The sequence below is a fragment of the Otolemur garnettii genome, unplaced genomic scaffold, assembly GCF_000181295.1.
Source record: "Otolemur garnettii isolate 467f Iridium unplaced genomic scaffold, OtoGar3 scaffold00104, whole genome shotgun sequence".
Lineage (NCBI taxonomy): Eukaryota > Metazoa > Chordata > Mammalia > Primates > Galagidae > Otolemur > Otolemur garnettii.
The window spans coordinates 1,675,217-1,680,654 of record NW_003852499.1 but is presented as its reverse complement, the minus strand read 5'-3'; positions in this window follow the sequence as shown (position 1 = coordinate 1,680,654).

Below are 5,438 nucleotides of genomic sequence, written 5' to 3'. Positions count from 1 at the left end.
CCCAGGAGTTGGAGGTTGCTGTGAGCGTGATGCCATGGCACTCTACCCAGGGGGATAGCTTGAGGCTCCGTCTCAAAAAAAAATAAAAATAAAAATAAAAACTTCTATCACCTCAAAGATCTCCCTCCTGGGCTCGGCGCCCATAGTACAGTGGTTACGGCGCCAGCCACATATACCGAGGCTGGCCAGTTTGAGCCTGTCCCAGGCCTGCTAAACAACAATGACAGGTGCAACAAAAAGATAGCCAGGTGTTGTGTTGAGTGCCTGTAGACTCAGCTGCTTGGGAGGCTGAAGCAAGAGAATCCCTTAAGCCCAAGAGTTTGAGGTTGCTGTGAGCTATGACACTATAGCACTTTACCCAGGGTGACATAGTGAGACTCTGTCTCAAAAAAAAAAAAAAAGAAAGAAAAAAGATCTCCCTCATGCTACCTCTTTATACTCACACCCTTTTCTTTTTTATTTCTCGTATAATTATAAAAAGTTTTTTTTAATTAAAAATTTTTTATTCTGCCTGGGCTTGGTGGCTCATGCCTGTAATTCTAGCACTCTGGGAGGCCAAGGTGGGTGGATTGTCTGAGCTCACAGGTTTGAGACCAGCCTGAGCTAGAGTGAGACCTTGTCTCTAAAAATAGCCAGGCGTTATGGTGGGTGCCTATAATCTCAACTATTTAGGAGGCTGAGGCAAGAGGATTTGTTAAGCCCAAGAGTGGGAGGTTTCTGTGAGCTGTGCTGCCATGGCACTCTACCAAGTAGCTGGGACTACAGGTGCCTGCCACAATGCCTGGCTAGTTTTTCTATTATTATTATTATTATTATTATTATTGTAGAGATAGAGTCTCACTTTATTACTCTCGGTAGAGTGCCGTGGCATCACACAGCTCACAGCAACCTCCAGTTCCTGGGCTTAGGTGATTCTTTTGCCTCAGCCTCTCAAGTAGCTGGGACTACCGGCGCCTGCCATAGCACCTGGCTATTTTTTTTGTTGTTGCAGTTTGGCCCAGTGTCAGATTTGAACCCACCACCCTCGGCATATGGGGCCAGTGCCCTACCCACTGAGCCACAGGTGCCGCCCTCGTTTTTCTATTTTTAGTAGAGATGAGGTCTCACTCTTGCTCAGGCTGGTCTCCAAATCCTGAGTTCAGGCAGGAGCCCCATGCCATGCACCCCCGCCCCCAGCCTTCCAGAGACAGAGCCTCCCAATGTGACAAAATCAGACTCTGTCTCCAAAAAAAAAGAGAAATAATTTTGTTATTATTATTTTTTAGAGATAGAATATTGCTCTGTCACCCAGCCTGGAGTGCAGTGGTATGGTTATATGATCATAGCTCACTGCAGCCTCTAATTCCTGGGCTGGATGGATCTTTCTGCCTCAGCCTCCTGAATGACTGGGACTACAGGTATGCCCACCATGCCTGGCTGAAAGATACTTTTGAAAGATACAGCTTTTCTCAATCTCTCAGTTGTGCTTAAGAAGATTAGGAAACATGGATTTGGGGAATATCTACCCTTGTATCTAGAAAAGGTATCCCACATGGGGTGGCAGATGAACTTGTGGCAATTGAAACCACAGTGGGTGAACCCCAAAGAGGATATCAAAACCTAAAGGAAGAGTCCCTTGATGGACTTTGTTTCCTAGGGGTACAGCTTCTGTTTTAAAAGAGTCTCTCTTCCTCTGTAAGGGAAAATAAAGGACACAGAAGACCAGCAATTTCCAGCAAGGAGCTTGTTCTAATTCCAGACATTGTATTCCGCCTGACCTCCAAATACAATTGCTGTTTGCAATTTCTATCTATCTCCCTTGATGTTTAATGTGGAGGCAAATTATTTCTTCTGTCTTAATTGATTGGGACTGAGTGTGAAATATTTTTGGCATAAAATACTCAGGTTTTTCTGGGCATCTGTCTATTTATGGATAAAATGAAAGTATTTCTTCATTTCTCTTAGAAATCAAGAAGACCCTAATACCAGAAAATGGGATAGTTAGAATAAAAATTCACAGAAACTGGGATGAAAGCAAAAAAGTGCTTGAGTACATAATGGAGGGAGAACTCAGGAAAGAGAAATAGGATCCTGAGACTACTGGAGGCTAGTGCTGTTGGGCCTGAGTGGGACTGGAAGAAAATCCAAAAGATTTGGTTTCCTCAGGGAGCCAAGCAGAGGTTGTGGGTCAAGGCTGAACACAAGAAGCTTGATAGCAATGCTCTGAGAGAGGTTTTGGAAATGTTCATCCTAAAAAAGGTTTGAAGGGCGTTTGTTCCTTACTCACAGCATTGGAATCAGCCAGAAATAGGAGGGATGATTTGAGTGAGTGGGGGAGCTTAAATTTGTCCTGGGACCTTGAAAATCATCCTGCTTCTCTGTCCCTGTACCTGTAATGATAGTAGTAGTTTTTTGGTTGCATTATATCAGACTGACAGAAAGGTATGTTGGGAGGGAAAAAAATGGATGATTTCAAGATCATAGTTACAAAGAAGGATGCTTCCAGAAGGATATCTCTTCAGGATAGCTTATAGGGTGACTTGCACTGAGTTCAGCCTGTTGTAGGACTATGGGACTACTCTTCCCATATCCCACAAGCCTGGACCACCCACACATTTGCCTTTTGCACATTTACCATCTATCAAACTGCTTAGTACTGGATCTTCTCTTTACCAAGCTTAAGTTCCATATGACAACTGTCTTGCATGCACCTTCGACCTCCCTGGCCCTTTTATGTGTTTCTTTTTCTTTTTTGGGGGGGAGATAGTTTTTTCTCACTTTGTTGCCCTCTGTAGAGTGCTATGGCATCATCATAGCTCATAGCAACCTCAAACTCTTGGGCTCAAGAGATACTCTTGCCTAAGCCTCCCAATAGCTGGGACTGTAGGTGCCTGCCACAATGCCCAGCTAGTTTTTATTTATTTATTTATTTATTTAGAGACAGAGTCTCACTTTGTCACCCTCGGTAGAGTGCTGTGGCATCACAGCTCATAGCAATCTCCAGCTCTTGGGTTTAGGCGATTCTATTGCCTCAGCCTCCCAAGTAGCTGGGACCACAGGCGCCTGCCACAATGACTGGCTATTTTTTTGCTGTAGTCTGGCCGGGGCTGGGTTCAAACCTGCCACCCTCAGTATATGGGGCTGGTGCCTTACTCACTGAGCCACAGGCGCTGCCCGCCTGGCTAGTTTTTAGAGACAGGGTCTTGCTCTTGCTTAGGCTGGTCTCAAACTCATGAGCTCAAGCAATCCACCCATCTCAGCCTCCCAGAGTGCTATCATTACGGACATGATCCACCATGCCCGGCCTATGGTTTCTTTACTTTACCTTTTTCTTTTTATTTTTGAAACAGGGTCTTGTTTTGTTACTGGGCTAGAGTGCAGTGGCAACCTTGAACTTCTGGGCTGAAGTGCTATAGCGTCATAGCTCACAGCAACTTCAAACTCTTGGGTTTAAGCTTCTCCTGAGTAACTGGCACTATAGGTGTGCACCATTATGCCTGGCTAATTTTTTTTTTTTTTTTGAGATTGAGTCTCACTGTGTTACTCTGGGTAGACTGCTGTGGCATCACAGCTCACAGCAACCTCAAACTCTTAGGCATAAGTGATTCTCTTGCCTCAGCCTCCCAAGTAGCTGGAACTACAGGCACCTACCACAATGCCTGGCTACTTTTTGTTGCAGTTGTCATTGTTGTTTAGCTGGTACTGGCTTAGTTTGAACCTGCCAAGTTTAGTGTATGTGGCTGGCAGCGTAATCACTCTGCTACAGGCACCAAGCCATCAAGAATTTTTTAATTCTACACTGGTCTTCTCTAAGTCAGGCCTGTGCATGTTGGGGGCATGTAAAGTTGTTTAAACAAGTTCAGAATAGTCAGTTGTGCAATCATATAGTGTAAATATTTGCAATGTTTATCCTAAGTTTTGAGTCTCTCTGACCTTCATTTATTTATTTTTTTTTTCTGACCTTTAAATATATATATATATTTTTTTCTTTTTTGAGACAGTCTTGCTCTATCACCCAGGATAGAGAGCTGTGGCATAAGCCTAGCTGGCAGCAACCTCGAACTCCTGGGCTTAAGCAATTCTCCTGCCTCAGCCTCCAAGTATCTGGGACCACAGACACATACTACCATGACTGGCTGATTTTTCTATTTTTAGTAGAGACTGGTTACTGGTTCTTGCTTTGCTCAAGAGGCTGGTCTCAAACTCCTGACCTCAAGGGTCCTCCCACCTTAGCCTCTCAGAGTGGTAGGATTATAGGCATGAGCCACTTTGCCTGGCTATAACTATGTCTTAAAGAATACAAGTGATTAAAAAAAAAAAAAAGAATACAAGTGATTTTAAAAGATTGTAAGTGGTTTAGCACCTGTAGCTCAGCAGCTAGGGTGCCAGCCACATATATTGGAATTGGTGGGTTCAAACCCAGCCTGGGCCTGCCAAACAACAATGACAACTACAATAAAAAAAAATAGCCTGGCTCGGCACCTGTGACTCAAGTGGCTAAGGTGCTGGCCACATATACCTAAGGTGGCAGGTTTGAATCCAGCCCAGGCTCGCCAAACAACAATGATGGCTGCAACCAAAAAATAGCCAGGTGTTGTAGTGGGCACTTGTGGTCCCAGATACTTGGGAGGCAAAGACAAGAGACTCACTTGAGCCCAGGAGTTGGAGGTTGCTGTGAGCTGTGATGCCACAGCACTCTACCCAGGGGAATAGCTTGAGGCTCTGTCTCAAAAAAAAAATAGCCTGTGTTGTGGTGGGCACCTGCAGTCCCAGCTACTTGGGAGGCTGAGGCAAGAGAGTCACTTAAGCCCAAGAGTTCGAGTTTGCTTTGAGCTGTGATGCCACAGCTCTCTACTGAGGGCGACATAGTGAGATTGTCTCAAAACAACAACAACAACAAATATATATATATATATATATATATAGAGAGAGAGAGAGAGAGAGAGAGTAAGCGATTCAACTTGGAAATAAACATTTCATGCCACTCCTCTCTTTTTTTTTTTTGAGACAGAGTCTCACTATGTCATCCTTGGTAGAGTGCCATGGTATCACAGCTCACTGCAACTTCAAACTCTTGGGCTTAAGCAATTATTTTGCCTCAGCCTCCCAAGTAGCTGGGACTACAGGTGCCCACCACAATGCCCGGCTATTTTTTGTTGCAGCTGGCCTGGGCTGGGTTTGAACCTGCCACCCTTGGTGTATGTGGCTGGCGCTATAACCACTGTGCTACGGGCACCAAGCCACCACTCCTGTCTTAAGAAATATTTAGAGATTAGAAGATGAGCTGTTGAAACAGCTACTATATTTACAACAATGTATGTGAAAAAATTAGTATTTTCTTTATATTATACAATTAAAACACATGTGATATTGTTATTCATAACCCTAATTGTAAATGTGTGGTGCATAAACTTCATTGTTCCTGTTGCCTTCCTAAGTAAATACTTTATTTTTTTTTT